Source organism: Saccopteryx bilineata, chromosome 5 (genome assembly GCF_036850765.1).
Source record: "Saccopteryx bilineata isolate mSacBil1 chromosome 5, mSacBil1_pri_phased_curated, whole genome shotgun sequence".
NCBI lineage: Eukaryota > Metazoa > Chordata > Mammalia > Chiroptera > Emballonuridae > Saccopteryx > Saccopteryx bilineata.
Window position 1 is genome coordinate 14,978,948 of NC_089494.1, and position 21,076 is coordinate 15,000,023.

The window sequence follows — 21,076 nt, forward strand, 5'->3', positions numbered from 1 at the left end:
AGTGACCCTGCACTGACCAACCCACGCTCAGAGCTGGCGACCTTGGGGCTTCGAACCAGCGACCCTAGCGTTCTGTTTGGACACTTTATCCACTGTGCCATCACCAGTCAGGCCACAACTTCAACTCTTAGCTTCCAGCCTTATAGCTTCTGAGGAAACAAGTGATATTAAGAGAGTATTGAGGAGGGACCCTGTTCAGGGAGAGTGCCTGCAGTGGGTAAGCCTAGGAAATAGAACCAATAATAGCATTTGCCTCATAAAAAGGTGATAAAAATAATGTGAGAGCATCCATAAGGCACAAGCTCAATTCAGCCAGCACCAGGCATTGTCCTTGTTAGCCTTATTGTGGGGTGTGGCTCTAGATGGGTTTCCCAGGAAGCTGATAAAGCTTAAACTTTTGGGCTTTTATGTGCACGAGCCTCTCTCTGAGAGTGCTAGGAGTTTGTCGAGTGCTGTAGAATGTTCTAGACGAGGCGAGGAAACTGGGATGCAATCAGCGTGTTTCTATGTGAACACTTCTTGTAAATCGCCTGGAGAGATGCACACAGAAGGGAATGCGAATAACATTGTGTCCTTCCCCCCATTCTAAACAAATATTCACTTTGTACATGGATTTTGTATTTGTCAACTGCAATTCTTTTTAAAAGAGAGGGTCGCCCAAGACCCAGGGCAGCTCCTGGCAGCTGCCAGCACTTAGAACGACAGGGAAGGTGTAGAGTCTGGAGAACAGGGCTCCATTTCAAAGTCCGGGTAACAGACCTGTGTGAATACGGAGAGACTTAGACTTGTTCAGAAATCAGTTCAGACTGTATTGTGAGAAACAGACAACAGTCCACAGGAGCCAAGGACACTTGGCTCGGACGCCTACTCTATACTAGTTACTGGAGAGAATGATTACTAAGATACGGCCCTTTCTCTCCAGGAGCCTGTTGTCTGGGGCAGAGGGCAGGGAAGACAGTCACCTAAGCGGATCAGGCTGATCTCATATGTTGCAGTACTTTTAAAAGTCCAGGGCACTTTGGGAATGCATGGGAAGGTCGTCTGGTCATCCTCAGGTCATTGATGCTTCCTGGAGGGGAAGATCTCAGAGCAGAATGTTAGAGGGTGACCAGAAGTTGATCAGTACAAAGAGGACAAATGAGGAGAGGCTTTATATGCAGAGGCAGCAGCATGGGCAGAGGCATGGAGTGGAACACACTGGGTCAGTGTCAGTAGGAATTGGCAAACAGCTGGAGATAAGGAGGTGTCTTGTCACAGAATTACTCAGTCTTTTTTTTTTTTTTGTATCTTTCCGAAGTTAGAAGTGGGGAGGTAGTTACACAGACTCTTGCATGCATCTGACCAGGATCCACCTGGCATGCCCACCAGGGGGTGATGCTCTGCCCATCTGGGGCATTGCTCCACTGTGGCCGGAGCCATTCTAGCACCTGAGGTGGAGGCCATGGAGCTGTCCTCAGCGCCGGGCCAACTTTGGTCCAATGGAGACTTGGCTGCAGGAGGGGAAGAGAGAGATAGAGAGAAAGGAGAGGGGGAAGGGTAGAGAAGCAGATGGGTTCTTCTCCTGTGTGCCCTGGTCGAGAATCGAACCTGGGACTTCCACACGCAGGGCTGACGCTCTCTACTGCTAAGCCAACTGGCCAGGGCTGAATTGTTCTGTCTTTAAAGGCAAACTAAGCCTCTTCCCCCCCCCCCCAATGTTCTGTTAAAAATGAACAAGCAGTAACACAACTACGTTTTCAAAGGCTAGATAAGTCACTTCCCCTGCCCAGTTTTACTGAGATATAATTTACATATAACATTGTGTAAGCTTAAGGTGCACAGTATGTTCACTTGATATACTTATATATTGTAAAGTGTTGACTTGATGCATTAATGTATTGCAAACTGATTACCACCATAATGTTAGCTAACAGCTGTGTCACATCATATTAATATTTCGTTTTTGTGCTGTGAGCATTGAAGATCTACTCTCTTAGCAACATTCAAGAATATAATACAGTATTGTTAAACTATGGTTACTATGCTCTATGTTAGGTCCCCAGAACTTACTCATCTTATAGCTGAAGTTTATACCAGTGGACCAACATCTTCCCGTCCCCTCATTCCACAGTCTTGGGTACCCACCATTCTGGTCTCCATTTCTATGAGTTTGGCTTTTTCAGATTCTATTAAGTGAGATCATACAGTATTTGTCTTTCTGTGTCTGACTCATTCTACTTAGCATAATGCCCTCAAGTTCCATCTACGTTGTTGTAATAGGTAGGTCACTTTAACATTTGTTATTAACTGAGTGTTTTTGAAAAGAAAATGAATTTTATACCCTTGGGTTCTTTTTTATAATGGGACAAAAAGTTCTTGCACTTTGAGTCATCATTTTGCAGGAACATATTTTTGGAAAGAGCCTGTTGAACAGAAATGAGAAGTTCTCTGAAGGGTAGGGACTTGACTAGAACTCTTCTTTTGTGCTTTGTTCAAAGGGGTAAACTGAGCATGGAGTTACAAACTCCTTCATTTCTTTCCTGGTTTCCTTGTGTTTGTCACTATATATTAATTTTTTGAAATTATCATATAGTAAAATAGAATTCTTTGGATTTTTTTTGTATTGAAGTTCATATGACATAAAATTATCCATTTTTTAAAGTGAAAAATTCAGTATCATTGAGTACACTCATAATGTAGTGCAAGCAGCAGTTCTGTCTAGTTCTAACACATTTTCATCAACCCCAAGAGGAAAAACCCTGTGCCCATTAAGCAATTGCTCCCCATTCCTCCACCACCAAGCAACCCTCAGTCTGTGTTGTCTCTAGGGTTTAACTATTCATGTTATTTCATATAAATGGAATTACACAACCTGTGACTTTTTATGTCTGCCTTCTTTCACTTAGCATGATGTTTAAACGTCTATTAGCATCGTAGAATGTATCAGTACTTCATTCCTTTCTATGGCTGACAAATATTCCATTATATGCATATACCATAATGTGTTTATTGATTCATTGATTGGTGGACATTTGGGCTGTTTTCACCATTTGGTTATTATGACTAATGCTGCTATGACTATACTTATATATGTATTTTTTTTGAATATCACATGTATAAATTCATGACATCATTACAATCAGGGTAATATATAGTTTCATCACTTCCTCCACCCTGTCCAAAAATTCCCTTATGCAATCCTTTTGAAATGATAGCCTTCTCCCACCCCTAGATCCTGGCAGTTATTGATCTGTTCTCTACCAATATAACTTCATTCTTTTAAGATTATCATATAAATTGAATCATACAGTATATAACTTTTTGAGACTGGCTTCTTCCACTTAGTATATTTATGTTGAGACTCATCCAAGTCATCAAATGTGTCAGTATTTTATTCCTGCATAGTAGTCTATTGAATGGATGTCCCACCACTTGTTTATCCATTCACCTGTTGAAGAACATTTAGGTTATTGCCAGATTCTGTTCATTATAAACAGAGTTGGTATAGGCATTTGTGTGAAGGTTTTGTGTGAACATAAGTTTTTATTTCTCTAGAGTAAATGCCTGGGGGTGGGATTGCTGGGTCATAAGTTGTTTAACTTTATAAGAAACTGCTAAACTGTTTTCCACAATGGCTGTGCTATTTTGTATCCCGCCAGCAATATATGCAAGTTCCAGTTGCTCTGCATCCGTGCCAGCCCCTGGTGTTGTCAGTATTTTTTACTTTAGCTGGTCTGAATAGATGTGTAGTGATATCTCATTGTGGTTTAATTCCCGTTTCTCTCATGCCTAATGATATTGAACATCTTTTTATGTGTTTATTTGCCAACCAAATAACCATTCGGGTGATGCGTTTGTTCAGTTCTTTGGCTCATTTTAAATTGGTTTGTTTTCTTATTGTTGAATTTATGTGCTAGCGACAACCCTTTTGTCAGATATGTAATTTGCAAATGTTTTCTCCCAGTCTTTATGTCTTTTTGTTCCTTTCACAGTGACTTTTGCAGAACAAAAAAATTTTGATATCCCTGAAGTCTAATTTCAAAATGTTTAATTTTACACTTGTGTATTTTAGTATGTTTAAAAACTTTTTGTCATGAAGATTTTCTCCTATAAAACATAGATTTTACAGTTAAGTCTATGTTCCATTTTCAGTTAATTTCTGCATGTGGTTTTATGTTTTAAGGCAGTGCTGGTTTATTTATTTTTTGCATGGCCATGTCCGATTGTACTAATGCCATTGATTGAAAAGACTATCCTTTCTCCATTGAATTGCATTTATACCTTTGTCAAAATCAACTGACCGTATTTGTGAGTCTGTTTCTGAACTTTATTCTGCTCTATTGATTTATGTCCCTTTCTCTTTGCCAGTATCACAGTGTGTTGATCACTTTAGTTTTGTAGTAATTCTTGAAATCTGGTTATTACCCTAACCTTTTGCAAAATTGTTTTTAGCTGTTCTAGTGCTTCTCTGCATACAGTTTAGAATCTGTTTGTTTCTACCTATAAAAATTCCTGCTGGGAACCGTTTATTTTTTGAAAAGTGTTTTTCTTTGGGTTTGAAGAGTTTCAGAAATTGGAGAGAAAGAAAATGAATCTATTTTTATTACATGCAAAATTAATAACATCATCTACCCCATTGGAGTTGTCATCCGTTACAAATGCTTCCTTTGTATTAGTGCTCAGTTTTAGTGACATGGTTGGCTGTAAGTCAGAGAGGTTGAGCAAAGTCATGTCGACACCAGAGATAAACGTTGAGTGGCCACACATGTTTAACTTGCTTTTCACATTTGTCATGCGACACTCAAAGTCAGTCTCAGAGAACAAGGAAAGCATACAGGACACATTTAATGTATGTTCATGAAGAACAGGTCAACTTGCCCTTGGCTTCTGTATCATTTATTTAATTTATCTAGTTTTAAGCCTTTGGGTCCTTTCAAAAACATCTGCAAATATGCAATATTATAGGCTTTTCAGGCCAATGTTCTGGCCCATGAATTAAAAACTAGGATATCAGGAATTCAGGGAGGGAATTAGAAGGTAGGAAGTTTGGCTTTCCTTTCTGGCTTTGAGTGAAGAAAGAAATCCACTCCCCTGCTCTACCTCCGAGGGGGATAATTAGAAAGACAGTACAATCTTCTTGCTATCTTTTCCTCCTGGTCTACAATTTCATTGCAAACTTCCCGTGAATTTTAATGCCAAGTCCTAATGTTTCATACAAATTAACAAGCATGCCAGGTATTTAGCACGCTTTTTTTCCCTGCCTATTTTCTAACATTTAGATTAGAATTAACATTTAACACTTACACAGTCAATGGGAGTATTATGAAAATGAGCTTAAAGTATAATCAAGGATTCCACCAGTGCCTCTCCAATTTGGCAGTTACTGCCTGTGAAAATCTTGGTGTTTTTAGGGAGGGTGCTAATACCAGTCATCTTGGACAGCTTGGCTGCTAGTTGTATATGCATACTGCTTCTTCTTTTCTTTTTCTTTTCTTTCTTTCTTCTTTCTTTCTTTCTTTCTTCTTTCTTCTTTCCTTTCCTTTCTTTCTTTCCTTTCTTCCCTTCCCTTCCCTTCCCTTCCCTTCCCTTCCCTTCCCTTCCCTTCCCTTCCCTTCCCTTCCCTTCCCTTCCCTTCCCTTCCCTTTCCCCTTCCTTCCTCCCTCCCTCTCCTTTCCCTCCCTCCCTCCCTCCCTCCCTCCCTCCCTCCCTCTCTCTCTCTCTTTCTTTCTTTCATCCAAAATGTGTTTATTAGGATGTGCATTTAGTGCTGCTTCCTTCTGAAGGAGCCCCCTGCTCTCAGCCTTGCCTTTCCTCCTGGGGGCTGACAGAGGACAGTGCAGCAGCCAACACACAGCGCTACCGTGTGTGCATGGCCGAAGACGTGGGGATTTCATAGCACCCTGGACGTTTACCATCCAAGCCATAGGAAGTGGAGCTCTGCACCAGACACTGCTTCTTGCCTTTCCTCTTCTCCATTTCTGGAGAGGGGAGAAGGAGCCCCTTTCCAAGAGGCATGTTGTCATGGGAAGGTCGCCACTGCCACCGCCGGAGAGGGCTCTGTGCCCACCAGCTCTGCCAGGACACTTCAGTTTGTCCACCGAATTCTGGAAGCTTTGAGTTAAAGTCTGTCTATTGCGGGTTACTCCTTAAAAACTGCACGTGGAAGTGAATATCCAAGGGTTACAGCGTCTCGGTTAAATAGATGCGGGAATTCTACATTGAGGTTGCCCTGCACTGAAAGCTGTGGTGCTGAACGCTTGTGGCTCCTTGAGTTCATTTTAATTATTTGTACGAAATCTAGGCGGCTCTGGGTAATTCATCAGTGGTTCCAAGGAAAACACTATTTTTAAATTACTGTTGCCGGAAATACTTTTTGCGTTTCCCATCCTAGCTGTTATGATGTTGAAATATAGCCGTATGTAAATGAAAAGAGAAAAGATGGAGCCAGAGCATTGAACTTCCGATTCTAAGGCAAAACTTCGTACATCGTTTTTGATATTCTCCATTAGGACAAACAAACGAAAACCAGGCAAAAATGCTGGGTTCTGTCACTTTGAAAACAACTCTCTGGCTTTGAAAACTTTCAACAGATACGGGTACCTGCATTTCTCTTTTTCTAAATGCAGCCCATGCTGTTTCCCAGTGTAATTTCTCTGTTTGGACTAGTAGTTATAAACCTCTTTCATTTTGATGTTCTTAATAGATGTTGATGGGGCTAATGCTGTGTCTCGTCTTTGTGTTTGATATAGCATACATTACCTGCAAAACGCTTATTTGCTTTGTACAACCTTTTCGTCTTACCTTTTGATCTAGATATAAAACAGGCAGAAGCAATGTGATTCCTGCCTTCAGTGTAACATGATTCCAGGAATTGGGAATTTCCATTTTAGAATGTATCAGGAAGTGGAGAATGGGCTTATTCAACAATGGTGTTCTGTTGGATAAGTTGTGTTGGTTGCTTCCAAATGTGTGTGTGTATGTGTGCGTGCACGTGTGTGTGTTCATTTAGAAGCAGGAGTAGGATTTTTTCTCTCCCAACACACTACTTTTGGAAGGTAGATCTTAGCTACTGTAGGTGAGATAGAATTTAGAGTAAATTGAGTTTAGGAAATTGAAGTTTCAAGATTAATTTTTTAATATATATAAAAGAGAATCGTAGATGTAAAAACCGCAGGGTTAACTATTTTTTATTGCAGCTCTCTGGTTGAGTCCAGGTTAGTGGCTCCTTCCCAGTGGGTTTGAGACTTTTATCGTGTGTGTTCAATCAGGGCCATGTTGTCAATTCCAGATTTGACCCAAGAGAATAAAACTTAGGGGAGAAAATACCCAACAATTCAGTTATGTCTTTTTTTATAAACTGAATTTTTAATCCACACTTTCGTCAGTGCCCAATAAAAATCAGATTTTAAAAAATATCCTCCATCTGCCTCAAATATTCTCTAATTGCAAACAATATACAGGGTTTAAGAATCAAGTCCAAAGGTTAAAGGTTCTTGCTGGTGAGCCAAAGAGGGAGGAAAGAGGCGTATTGATCCATGTCAATTTCCAGATTCTGGGGTCAGGCTGTCATTCTTAAGAGGAACAAGGCACCTTCAGAAAAGTGTGATTATCAAACAACAGGTCAAAGTTTATCTCTAGGTCAATGAAAAAAGGGGGGAGGGTTGTCATTCAGGTTCTGAATATAAGCTTTGTATTTAAATTAATTTGGGGCAAATACTCATTTTGTAGAAAAATTACACCATTTGGATCTAGTAAATATTATTTAATAATAGAATCAGTAAAATGTTCTAACGTAGATACTATAGAGAAATAATAATGATAAGGCTTCACATACATTATAAATTTAATCTTCACAACAGTGCTATGAGGCAAATATTCACACTTTGCAGATGAACTAAATGAAGCTTAGACACATGAACACCACTTCAAAAGTCATAGTAAGGGGAAGAGAGAGATATTATTACTTCTACCATTATAGTTCCCTCCAAAAATTTGGATGGTGTGGTATTAATTAGTCCTAATTCGATTTAACATCAAATAAAATGTGCTTGAGTGCACACCAGAAAATCAAGTTTGTTTTAGGATGGAAGTGTGTCTCTTGAATATTCCTTTCTCGAAGTGGTTCTTTTCTTCTTCCTTTTTCCCCAGGAGGGTTTGCTGTCCATCCTGTTACAAAGATTCTTCTGTCCCTGCCTGGAGGTCCCCCAGCCAGGGTGGGGCTGCTGCTAGCAGCACAGGGACTTGGCCAGCCACAGCTGACCACTGGGATCCCTAGCATGCACAAAAGGGCCACTTCCTGCCAGACCATGAGCCTTGAGCCACAGGAAGCCCTGACTGGGCCTTGATCTCCTGTAAAGGGCTTGCAATTCTTCAGGACTCTTCATTGCTTTTTTAGGATTATATTGCAGAAGGACATTTCCATCAGTGACTGTTGCATGCCTTCTTATCGGCATTTGAAAAAAATGAAACGAGACAGGTAGTTAATTTGATTACTTTTCTATACAAAAATAAAGGATGTTTTTGAAACCAGGTCTGGAAAGTGGGCAGTGTCTCTGTGGACATCATTGAGAACAGGAATCTCTATAATTAGTGTGATAAAACCTCAGATTATTATTATTTTTTTAAATTGGCAAGCTATGGAAGTTTTCCTTTGTTGGGTAGCTGTGGAGGCAAAAAAAAAAAAGGTTTAGCATAGTGCTAATGTTTTAAACATAACAGTACATAATTAAAATGTAGAAGTGTATTGTTAAAACATAACAGCGTAATTATTAAAACGTAAAAGTGTATTGTTAAACGTATTCATTATGTTTGGCTGTATAAGTTAAAAGGAAAGAAAAACAAAATAGATCCTGAATTACTATGATGTGAAAAATTTAATAGTCAGGCAAAGAGTGTGAGGACTTAGATAAGATCTGAAGGCTGGAAATACTGAGCCATTTATTCAACAAATATCTATCATGTTCCTGTTGAGAAAAGGTGCCTGAAGACAAGCAAGTGAAGAATAGACAGTTTAAAATGTATAGTGGGGAGTTTCCCCTTTGTTTAGTAATTTACACACACACACACACACACACACACGCCTGTTGCATGGTGTGCCTGTGTGTGCCCATTCTGTGAATAGTTTTCAGCATATTATACAGCATATAACTATTACGAGTTGCCTTTACTGTCTCCAATTTGCCTAATAAACAAAACGATCTCATACTTACCGAGTCCCTTCAGTGATGCCCACCGAGCCAGAGTTGAGTGTTGGGTGGCCACACCTGTACTTTTAGAAGGAGTGTTGGTTCCTGTGCTATTTCCACACGGAGAGCCTGGTCATCAGATTCAATGCCCCTCTGTTAGACTGCAGCTGGGTTACGCTCCCCAAAACACATTGTGTCCTGGCAGCAAAACTGTAAGAAAAAAACCCACCCGTCTTCATAGTCGCTTTCTGATTTTTAGGAAAAGGAGGTTGAAAAGATTATTAGTTTAAACGTCGCTGTTACACACAGTCCTTAATTTTGTATTCATGAGAAAATGAGCTTCCTGGATACCAAGTAAAGGAAAGTGAATTTCTTGCTATAGGGAAACCAAAGAGCAGTTTCCAAGTCTCCCGGAGTGGGGCCTGGAGGACGGGAGGGGGTCTTTGTGCCCGGGGGGATTGTCTCGGTGGGAGTGGGGGGGGGAGAGGGAGAGATCAGGGAGGGATCAAGGACGGGCCGCGGTGGGGGGGGGGCTTGGCGAGGCACGGTGGCATTATCCCAGTGGGAGGAGCTCCAGCTGGGATCAACGGATCTGCCAGGCCGTCCTGATCACTTTCCTCCTGACTGGCTGGAGGGAAGAATGGTTTTCTGTGATCAGAGAAAATCCTGCGTTGAACTCTGAAAAAACGCTTCAGAGAATGTGCCTGCCAGCCGGTTCGCCCCCTTGAAACGTGATTGATTCTGGCCCACTCCCAATCCCAGAAGGAAGAAAGAGTCCTTGGGCTCTGAGGCTCACGAGGACAGGGTCTGGCACAGCCTTGGGGAACCCGTTGCTCATGCTCAAGCGTAAGCAGGGCTCCTGCACCTGTAGGGAAGGGTATGACTGCGCATGTCATCACTGCTCAAGGGTGGACCTTTCCCCAAATGCGCTGCAGCAGCCGCAGGGACCTGCTGTGCACTCCGTCAGTTCACCAAGGGGTCCTGCTGCCTATCTACTTGGCGCTTTATGTGGATCAGATCCCCTTAGCACAACACCATGCAAAGCAGGAATTAGTCACCCCTGCTTTGCACAGGCGTCCCCAGAGTTTGGGGAGGTTAAAATATCTGTAGATGGCCATGCCACTAGAAAAACAACAGACCCAGGGTTGGACGCTGGGTCTCTTACTCCAAACTCTAGCCCAGGGATTCACCAACTTCACAAAGCCAAGGAGTTCTACATAAGAGAAACTGAGTTCGTACATGGAAAATGCTCAGAACATTGACTGACATAGTAAATGCTAGGCAAGTATTATGACAATTAATTTCTGGATTCCTTGCTTCGAAGAATATTTCTGTGATCAACATCACGTGATTCTGATTGTGCACATCTGGGGTGAAGCTCAGAAATCATCATTTGGCACACACTTCAGGTGATGGTGATACAATGACTGGCAGATGGCATCCTCATGGAACAGTAATGCTAAGACTTTATCTCCTCATAGGGACTCTCCATTTAGGGGGTCCTGATGCCTTTCCCCCATATCCTTGACATCTTGACTTATGTCGGTGAGGCAGACATTTTCTCCTACATAACCTGGAGTGGGACTACCTCACTCATTCTCAGTGTTAAAATCAGATCCCATAACTCATGTTTTTGAAGACAATACTTTTTCTTTTCCCAATGAAATCTGTAACTGAGTCTGGCTTTTGGACAAAACAAATTCTCCATTTCTCTTAATGTTGCAACTTGTCCAACTGACAGTTAAAATAGAAAGTTTCAGAGTAAACCTTAAATATTTAGGATTCTATGATAAAACAAATCTTAAATGTATGATTCTAACGGAGACGTCTGACATATGATACTGTGGAGTGTTATGAAAATAAGATCTCTAGGAGATCTTAGACTAGGGGTAGACTCAGGGATGCGTTTCAGAGGCGCCTTTGTGATAAAATAATACTAAGGGACTCTGGGAAACCCAGATTTCCAAAGGACATCTAAGAGACCTCGAATTTCAAACCTTCAGGGTCAATTTATATGCCTGAAGCATTGGACTTTAGGAATCATGTCAGGACAGAGAAGCAGCTTTCAGTACAACAAAACCAACCTAAATGTAAGGAGAGAAAAAGACTGAGAAAATGGAAGGTGAAAAGCAAAAGGACTGTGATAGGTACTGTTGCCCCACGCCCCCACCCCTACCCCAGCCAGGCAAGTAACAGCCACTGAACACAAAATGGGATTAGATAGCCAACCATTATCTGGTTGGCCATCTAAACTGTCTGACTGAAAACTTAAAGTGAAACTCTCCACTAAAAAAAAAATTGCAATTGGCATTTCCTGGAGATTGGATGTCAGATTGTTTCTTTTTAAAAGATTGATATTTGCTAGACTGATCTCTGTTTACCTGTTTGAATATTGAGCTTTGCCCAAAGCTGGACATGTACCCGGGTAGGCACTAAATAAGCATTTGGTGAATAAATTAATGTGGAATTAGAGACAGATTTTGTGGTGAGGTTATTAAAAATATTGATCTTTTTCCCCCCAGGGAAAAATAAAACATGGGCCTAAATATATACACTGCTCAAAAAATGAAGGGATGTTTTCTAGCTTCATATTCATTCTGAAGTATCCTCTAATTTTTGTGAGCAGTGTATAAGGTGCAGGTCCTATCCTGTTACCCAGACTCTAGTGCAGGGGTCCCCAAACTATGGCCCGCGGGCCGCATGCGGCCCCCTGAGGCCATTTATCTGGCCCCCGCCGCACTTCCGGAAGGGGCACCTCTTTCATTGGTGGTCAGTGAGAGGAGCATCCGCATCCTGTGCTCCTGGAGTACTGTATGTGGCGGTGCCGCAAAGCGCTGAGTCGCTCACATACAGTACTACTTCCGGTGACGCTGGATGTACGCGTCACGGCTCCGGAAGCGCGTCATATCACTTGTTATGGCTAGCAGTGACAAGTATGGAACCGGACATTGACCATCTCATTAACCAAAAGCAGGCTCATAGTTCCCATTGAAATACTGGTCAGTTTGTTGATTTAAATTTACTTGTTTTTTATTTTAAATATTGTATTTGTCCCCGTTTTATTTTTTTACTTTAAAATAAGATCTGTGCAGTGTGCATAGGGATTTGTTCATAGTTTTTTTATAGTCCGGCCCTCCAACGGTCTGAGGGACAGGGAACTGGCCCCCTGTGTAAAAAGTTTGGGGACCCCTGCTCTAGTGGTATCTTTGACAACTTGTTTTCTTGCTGTTTCTGGTGGTGCACCATCTAGGGCAGTGGTTCTCAACCTTTCTAATGCCGTGACCCTGCAATACAGTTCCTCATGTTGCGGTGACCCCAAACCAAAAAATAATTTTGGTGGCTACTTCATAACTGTAATTTTGCTACAGTTATGATTCAGAATGTAAATACCTGATATGCATTATGTATTTTCCGATGCTTTAGGCGACCCCGCTGGGGTCACTACCCACAGGTTGAAAACCGCTGATCTAGGGTTTATCCTTATAGACAGGGTCTTGCTTAGTGTCAAGTTTTGGATCCTGATTTATACCCCAGAATGAATGTCTTTAGCATTTGAGAAAGTTACCGTGCCAATATCAAACCAGGATATACATTTTATACTTTAACACTATAACTTACTTTCACTTTATATTTTTACTCCACATTTTCTAAAGTCTGTTCACACCCCAGTGAATTTTTCCCTCATAATCACTTGTGGATTATTGTCACTCTTTTACTGATGAGGAAGCCGAGAGTCACACAGTTTAGGTAACTCGCCTAACTTAATGTCTGGGTTGAGACCAAAATCTTGGGAACAGAATACCAGTCCTTTATTTTGTCTCACTTCTATAATCGTTACCCTGTTTTCCGAATAGGTAAATTTACTGCCCTGGTGGTGGATATTAAGTTAAAAAGATTGGAGTGGCGTTTGGGACATGAGGATTTAGGACTGGGCAATAAGGTGATGCTGTGGTTCCAGCGTTTCTGTGGTGTAACCAGTCACTTATGTCAGAGGTCACTGAGCTCATGGCATAGAGATCCAAGACTATCCAAGAGTCCAGAATCAAAGCAAGGGTCACTATGAAGCTCACTTAGCAGCAAGACTTTAGGCTACCTGGAAAACTGTTGTCCAGTGGAAAGAGTGTCCTGGTTTTCTGTCTCCTTGTGAACTGAGAGGTAGCTAGGCCCTGGGTATAATTAATCTATGAATTATGTTTGAAACCTGCTTTATGAAGTTGAGTGACATCACAGAGAGGTGATCCCTCCTGGGAGAAAATTGCCCGCAACCCTGGCTTCATTCACACCTGGCCATAGGAGTGACCGCAGCAGGGACAGGGGGAGGCATCCCTCTATCCACGCTGCACAGGGGTTGGGACTTGCATCACACTGTGGAAAGATGAGAGTTTGGGCTCTATATTTTGCCTGCCCTCGAATGATGATGGTGATGGGCTTCGGTGGTGACAGGAAATGTGGGGATGAAGTTTGGTAAGGAATTTGTAAGCACGAACATTTACAGGAGGAAGATAGAATGCCGTATCCACCTCTACTTTATACTAGCTATGTAACTCTGTGCCTCAGTGTTTTCATCTGTAACATGGAGGGGGGTAATAATAGTATTAATTTGAAGATTAGATGAATGAAATCACCTAAAGATGCTTGATGAGGTACCTGGTACATAGTAAGTACCCCTAAAAATCTGGCTATTGTATAGACCAGGAAAATTTGTTTTCTGTAAAAGGCTATGAAGTGAAAATTTTTTGTTTGATGAGCCATTGGTCTCTGTTACAACTACTCAGCTCGCCTTATAGTATGTATGTAGCCATAAAGAATACATAAATGAATGAGTGTGGCTACGTTTCCATAAACTTGATTTATGGACACTAAGATTTTATTTAGTTTTTATGTGTTGATGTTACTCCATTAAAATAATTTTTTCCCAGCCACGTAAAAATGTGAAAACCGTTCTTAGATTACAGGGCTTGCAAAGAGAGGGAGTGGGCTGTGTTTGGCTGACTCGGGTACAGACCTTCTTATCTTCAATTTGGAAGTATGAGTTTATTTTCTGCACTACGTCTATGTTTGTGGCGATTCTGTTATTAAAGTTTCACTGGCAATTTCTGGTATGCAGACAAATAGGTGAGAGTGTGTTGACCATCTTCCGCATTCACCAGAGATGAGCTAGACCCACACATTGGAATGTTTTTTAGAAGACAATGAAACTGATGCAGGTGGTAGCCCTTTAAAAGCAAATATGTATTTTTAACTTTGGGGAGTCTTGGCAAAATCAGTTCAAAATTTAATGTTTGATAAATATTTCTCAAATGTTAGTGTGTTTGAATTGCTGAGATAAGTTAAAATTAGTGTGATTTATTGAAAAATGTGAAAGAATAGAAAGAAATTTAGTCCCCAAATGAGTCATTTGGGATAAAATTGTGTGAGGTCCTATGTCATGTTCAGATTTTGAGAGATATCAGATGACAATAATGCCACATTTTAGATGCAAGTAAAGAAGAAATGCAAGGAAATATTTTGGTAAGTGAAGTTCTAATGCCCTTGTTGTTGAATTTAAGCGAAAACATTATTTGGGGGGGTAATTTTGTAGTTGCCCCCATTTCTCCTACTTCAACTTCTAGGGTATTCTATCTGGCCTAAATCTGGTGCAAGCCCCCCTTTTTATAACATTTTTTCCAAGTTTTTGTAGTGCAAATATTTCCTATAGAAGATACTTCAAAGTTAATTAATATGCATGGACTTTTGTGGTGTTCATGATTATTACTCTGATTTTTTTCAAGTTTAGAAGGGAGCATCTTTTTGACACAAAAAGATTTCACATGCTGACTAGTATTGAATTGACTCAAGGTTGTTTACAAATTCCCATAAAAGTACCCCCGCTGTTTGGCAGTACTTCTCAATTATTACAAAAGTAACATATAACCATTGCAGAAAAAAAATAATTAAAATAGAATTTCACAAGTTGGTTTGAGGCCTAATGAATGTCAGGAATATGCGTGTGGAGGAATCACACTCATGGTGGTGTTTTCGTGAGAGTATCACCACACTATTGAGATCCCTAAGATATGTCCCAGGTTCCCAAGATATTTCTTGAAGGTTACAAAACAAAGGAAAAGGGCTTTCCATATTTACTGAGATTCTCTGAACTACCCATGACCTGTATGTCTCCATTATCTCCATTATTACAATTTGTAGGATCGCTTTACTTATCAACTGAGAGAGTGACTACCTCTGCAGTTTGATTTCAGTGGAATTGGGGAAGAAACCCCCAAGAAAGACTTTATAGAGAATTTGTCATCAGGGATATTGTTTGACTTGCTTGTCCCTGCTATTTGGGGGTGGGTAGAATGGGATGCCATTGGTGTTCTTTAGGGACATTTACATTGTATTCATTGCAGGAAAGGTGTGAATATAGAAAGAGAATGTCTTCCTCTAGTGTATTGCACTAAGGACCGTAGTTTTGCTAGGCTCATGAGTAGAAAGAGGATTCACAGTGAAGCCAACTTCAGAGTTCTGACCAGGAAGGATTTTTTTCCAGATCCCTGCAAAGAGCCCCAACAGTGTGTCACATTGCATATGCTTTTTGTAAAATATGCAAAAGTGAGTTAGTTTTGTGTTCTTTTTTTAAAGCAACCCCTCCCCCCAAACTATAAACGCTTCGGGCCCCATAGATCATAGATTTGCTTCTGGGTCTGTATTTTTAGTCTGGGATTTATTCAGACATTTTTGGGAGTGGAAAAGAAACACATGTTTGTTTTCAGCTGTGTACAACTCTGGAAGTTGAGAGTAAATCTTTCCGAAGGCCTGAGATTGAAGAAGAAGTTGTGAAAAGGACAGGTTTTCTCAGGGAGAGGGTAGTGAAGCTGAGAGAGGAATGGTACTGATGGTGCCTTCCTGTATTCAAAGAAAATCAGGGAGTTTGAGAAAAAAAGTGGCAAGCGTCTTCAGTTGATCAGAGAAGAACCTCATAGAGTTATGCTGTCATTTTCTGTAGAAAGTGAAAGGCTCAATATAATTCCTCTTTAATATAATATTGTTCAAGAAAGTTTATTTAATTGGTGTAAAGTTGTCTGTTTAACTACAATATGGTGGTGATGATGATAAAAACATACGTGTTATGTGAATGTTGAACTTTACTAAACACTTGCACATATTTGCTCTCATTGGTAACTGTTGAAACCAAGAAAGGATGTCTTTATCTATGGCTTGTGGATGCCTCCCAAACTGGAATCCTATGAAAAACCGAGGTAGAATGGTCTCCATGCTTCTCTCAGTCATTCTTTCCTTATGTTGTAATAAAGCCATGACATCATCAGGCAATTTTTCTTCTTTTGTGAATTTTTCAACATCACAGGAGGCTAAATAACCATTGAATGTTGACATATGAAGCCATTTCTCTTAGAATGGCCTCTGATTTTCTGACTTGCAAAACTACTCAATCGGCAAGCAAAGAGCCAAGTCCCCTCAAAATCTGCTCTAAGTCAGGTGGTGTTCGCATTCGTTAGATTTGTCCATATGAATTTACTAATGGCTTTGCTGATGCCTGACTGGCCCTTTAAATGAAAAAGTGCCAATGGGACACACAATGAAATGTATATCAATTCAAGGAAGCAGTCAATCAGAGAAATCAGGTGTGGTTGTAGAGAGAGTTGACCTAAAAGTTTCCTCAATATTTCAATTAAAAGGGTAGAGCCCTGGCCAGTTGGCTCAATGGTAGAGCGTTGGCCTGGTGTGCAGAAGTCCCCGGTTCGATTCCCGGCCAGGGCACACAGGAGAAGTGCCCATCTGCTTCTCCACCCCTCCCCCTTTCCTTCCTCTCTGTCTCTCTCTTCCCCTCCTGCAGCTGAGGCTCCACTGGAGCAAAGATGGCCTGGGCGCTGGGGATGGCTCCTTGGCCTCTGCCCCAGGCGCTAGAATGGCTCTGGTCGCGACAGAGCGAAGCCCCGGAGGGGCAGAGCATCGCCCCCTGGTGGGCAGAGCGTCGCCCCCTGGTGGGCGTGCCGGGTGGATCCCGGTCGGGCGCATGCGGGAGTCTGACTGTCTCTCCCCGTTTCCGGCTTCAGAAAAATACAGAAAAAAAAAATTGGCATAATTAAAAAAAAAAAAAAGGGTAGAGGCTAAATGTATGAAAAAATATGAAGTGTTTTTGCAGTTCAGAGAAGGAGGACTATTTATGCTTGGGAGGCTCAGGGAAGGTCTGTGGAAAGGTTTTGAGACTTATGCATGACACTGTGCAAAGATGGGCACACAGGGCTTTTGAAAGTTAAGATATGACCAATCCTTTGTCCATTTTGGCAAGCACAGGGTATTCTGGGAAGTAGATTTGTCCACTGCAATGAAAACTTCAAATTCCACATGGTGAACTCTTAGCAGGTTTTTGTTTACATGGTCAACTGTACATTAATTAAGATGTATTCTACATCTTAAAGCTGATTTACTCAGGATTATATTAATTATTATTTCTTGTAAGTATTGCTTATTAATGATTAATATTTAAATACGCATGTTACACGAGTAAAGGCATTTTTGAATGATATCTAGAAAGAATTTTTATGAATTTTTAGAGTGAAGATTGATGGTTACCTACTTAACTCAGAAATGTAATTGGTTTGCAGAAACTGTGGGCAAGCCCTTATAAATATTCAAGGGTCAACTTTATTTTAAAAACAAAGATTGTGATGTCTAACTCACAGAGTTGTTTTAAAGATCAGAAACAAAAACAGCATCATATCATGGTTAGATGTAATAGAATGGTTGAGATGCTGAACATTTATTTATTTTTCCTCTGGGCACAATTCTTGGGTCTAAATTATTTCATCTTGCTTCATTAATTTTTGCATATCAGTTGAAGGAGGACTCTATTTACCATAGCTGATTGGAAAATGGATGTCAGTTCACCCACAGATCCACAGAAAATTCAAAATTCAAGTGAGATGACAGTGTGATAAAGAGGACAGAACTAGAATCTAAAATGTGAAGATCTAGGTTTGAGATTTAGCTGTGCCGCTAACACGCCAGGTAATGACCGACGTATGATTTCATCCGTTTGAAACTCAGTTATTATTATTATTTTTAATCTGTAAGGTAAAGTGTGGTCTGATGATCTTTGAAGTGATTTCCAGCTTTACAATTCTATGCTAAGCAGCAGCACATTTAACACAAAACATGAACATTGACAGCAAGTAGTGAGGACATTTTAAACAGAGACATAGTCTTAATTTTTCCTCCTGCAGTTCGCAGTGTTAATTACCTGGGATGTCCTCTTCCTGCCTTCACTTGGGTTTCTTCTGTTGGTTTTTTTCTCTAGTCCTCTTTACTGACGCTCAGGCATCCCCACATCTACTCTCTTCTGGCTTCTTCTATCAGGAAGAATTTGAACGCCTTTTAAAGGTCCCCTCTTACTTAGTGGCAGCCTGGTTAGAAATGGGGATGAGGATTTGGGAGGGATGGTCAGTAAAGACAACCATGTCTGATGCCTCAGGCCTTTGACAAGCTTTCTTAAAACAGTGACTTAATTATTGTGAAAGTAGAGAGAAAGCTATATGAGCATGGCTTCAATGTTTGTTTGAATGAATCGTATTTCTGCGTTATGGGTCTGGCAATGAGAGTATATGTCAATTATCTCGGTCCTCACATAGAGAGATGGGCAAATGCTTGTATTTGCACACTCAAATATATCTACAAGTGTATATTAGCAAATTGGGAGAAGTAATGTTACATAATTGCAGAACTCAAGTTAATTTTGACAACACTTCCAACCAATTTTCTTGTTATTACTAAGACAACGAAGACAAATTCATTTGAATACGTGCTGGAGAGAGTTTTAAAAAAACTCATATTTGGTTAATAACATACCAGAATAAAATAATGAAAAACACAGTAGATGATGTTTTATTGAATCGCACACTTGAAACTTTAGCACAAATTCAATTAGAAAATAAATATTTTTAAAAAAGAAAAACAGTAGATGAGTTTGGCCATTCTATACTGAACTTTTGATCCATTCATCTATCCATCCATCCATCCATCCACCCACCCACCCATGCACCCATCCATTTATATAATCTCTCTAATTTAAAATCAATAGCAATTTGAATTCTGGGACTATCACTGTTCTTTGTTTTTAGACACTGTCCAAATTTTATTTTATAATATAATGTACTTTTTATAATATGAAAACAAAAGCACAGACACAAATAAAATATAAAGTATTTTTTGTTCAATAAACTTTTTCTAGGCTTGAGTTTGAATCAAACTGGCAACAGTCTTTAAATGTTGGCATTTGTCACGATCTATACTGATGGGGTGATATCCAGTTAAAATCACTAGCTAATGTGGGTAGGAAGAAATGAGTAGGACTATCTTCTGATTGCATCTAGGAGGGCCCTTAATTTATTCAAAGTTACTAAGGATCAATGACATGTTTTCAGAACCTCATCCACTCCCCCCTCCCCACTCTAGTCATCTGAGAAGACTTTCTTAACTCAAAAAACCAAAAAATTGTCAATAGAGTCTTTTGGAGAAAGAAATGCCTGGAGTCAGCCCACTGACTCTGAAATCACCTGTTGCATTATGACTCTTCTTTGCTAAGGAGGAAAGATGACCCTCTTCTGTTTTTTTTCTCTTCTGTCCTTTTCCCTCTTACTTGCCCCTACTAAACACTTCCTTATTTATTTCCCTTCAGTTCTGCTAGATTGTTCCTGAAAAGGCTATGTGGAGAGGCAAGCCAGTTATCCAATAAATCATGTAGAAACTGCTACTGAGGAAACTCTTGATATTCTTTTTCTTTAGTTAGGTGCCTGGTATATTCACAACATGGACTGTTGTCACTAAACAAAGTGACCAGATGATAAATTGCTCAAAACTGTACTTAGGTTTCTTATATAAATACATGCTTAAGGGAGAGGCCAAGTAGTCTTTTATTTTTTAATTTATTGATTTTGGGGTGGGGAGAGAGATCAATTTGTTGTTCTACTTATTTATGCATTTATGCATTCAGTGGTTGATTCTTGCACATGCCCTGACTGAGAATCAAACCTGCGACCTTGGTGTATAGGGACCACACTCTAACCAACTAAGCCACTGGGCCAGAATTAATTTCTTTTAGGCTTGTTGCTGGATTTTGTTAAACTCAGCCTTCTTGCTTAAGCTCTGAGGTATTTGGCAGCACAGACTTTACTTTTGTAGCCACCTTAATCATTGATCCCTCAGCACAGACATGCCTGGGGCCAAAAGAGTAGAGGACCCTATCCTACATTTTGGATTTTTAAGGGTATTGATATAGAGCAAGAGCTGAATATTCTTTTAAGTGGATACATATTTATTAGCTGATTATCAGGATTGTCAGAAGAGGATGCAGATGGGAGATTGGATGATGTCTTTATTTCACAAATTTGGAAACTTCTGCAAATATCTTCAAAGTTTGGGTGGTCATTTTCCTCTCTTGGTCTTAGAATATAAAGAACATTTCTTCGCCCCTTTATTCCTTTACGCCTGCTGGGGTGGAATGGGATGTAGATAAAGGGATGTAGAGGCAGCTGCTTTCGCTGAGGATTCATTTGGGGCTGGGAGCTGTTCTGTGCTTTCCAGACCATCTCCTTTCCTTCAAACCGGCCTCTGAAGCAGATGTTTCAAAGCAAACGGTACTAATGAAAAAACTGGTTCAGAGGGCTAGGCCTTCTGCCCCCAGTCGGAAAGGAAGTGGACAGGTGGGTGTGTGGAGTAGATCCGCCCGTCTCCCGAGCTGAAGGTCTTCCACCGTGACGTCCCGCCTCGTCTGCCCCAACCTCTGGGATCACGTCTTCTGAGTTCCATGGCGACTGTTGCTTAGGCACAAAGAGAAGCAAACCAAATTTCAAAAAGCAGCTGTTCCTATCCAAAGACGGTGATAAATCATTGACATCATCTGCTTAGCCATCTCA

General features: G+C 40.6%; 1 protein-coding gene and 1 pseudogene across 2 annotated transcripts in view; one reads left to right on the plus strand and one right to left on the minus strand.

Annotated features, from left to right (window-relative positions):
- The window catches only part of PAX3 (paired box 3), a 98,407-nt gene that overhangs the window by 32,229 nt on the left and 45,102 nt on the right, over positions 1-21,076 (plus strand). The window lies entirely within an intron of this gene.
- LOC136338541 (small ribosomal subunit protein eS27-like) lies at positions 5,741-5,994 on the minus strand (annotated as a pseudogene).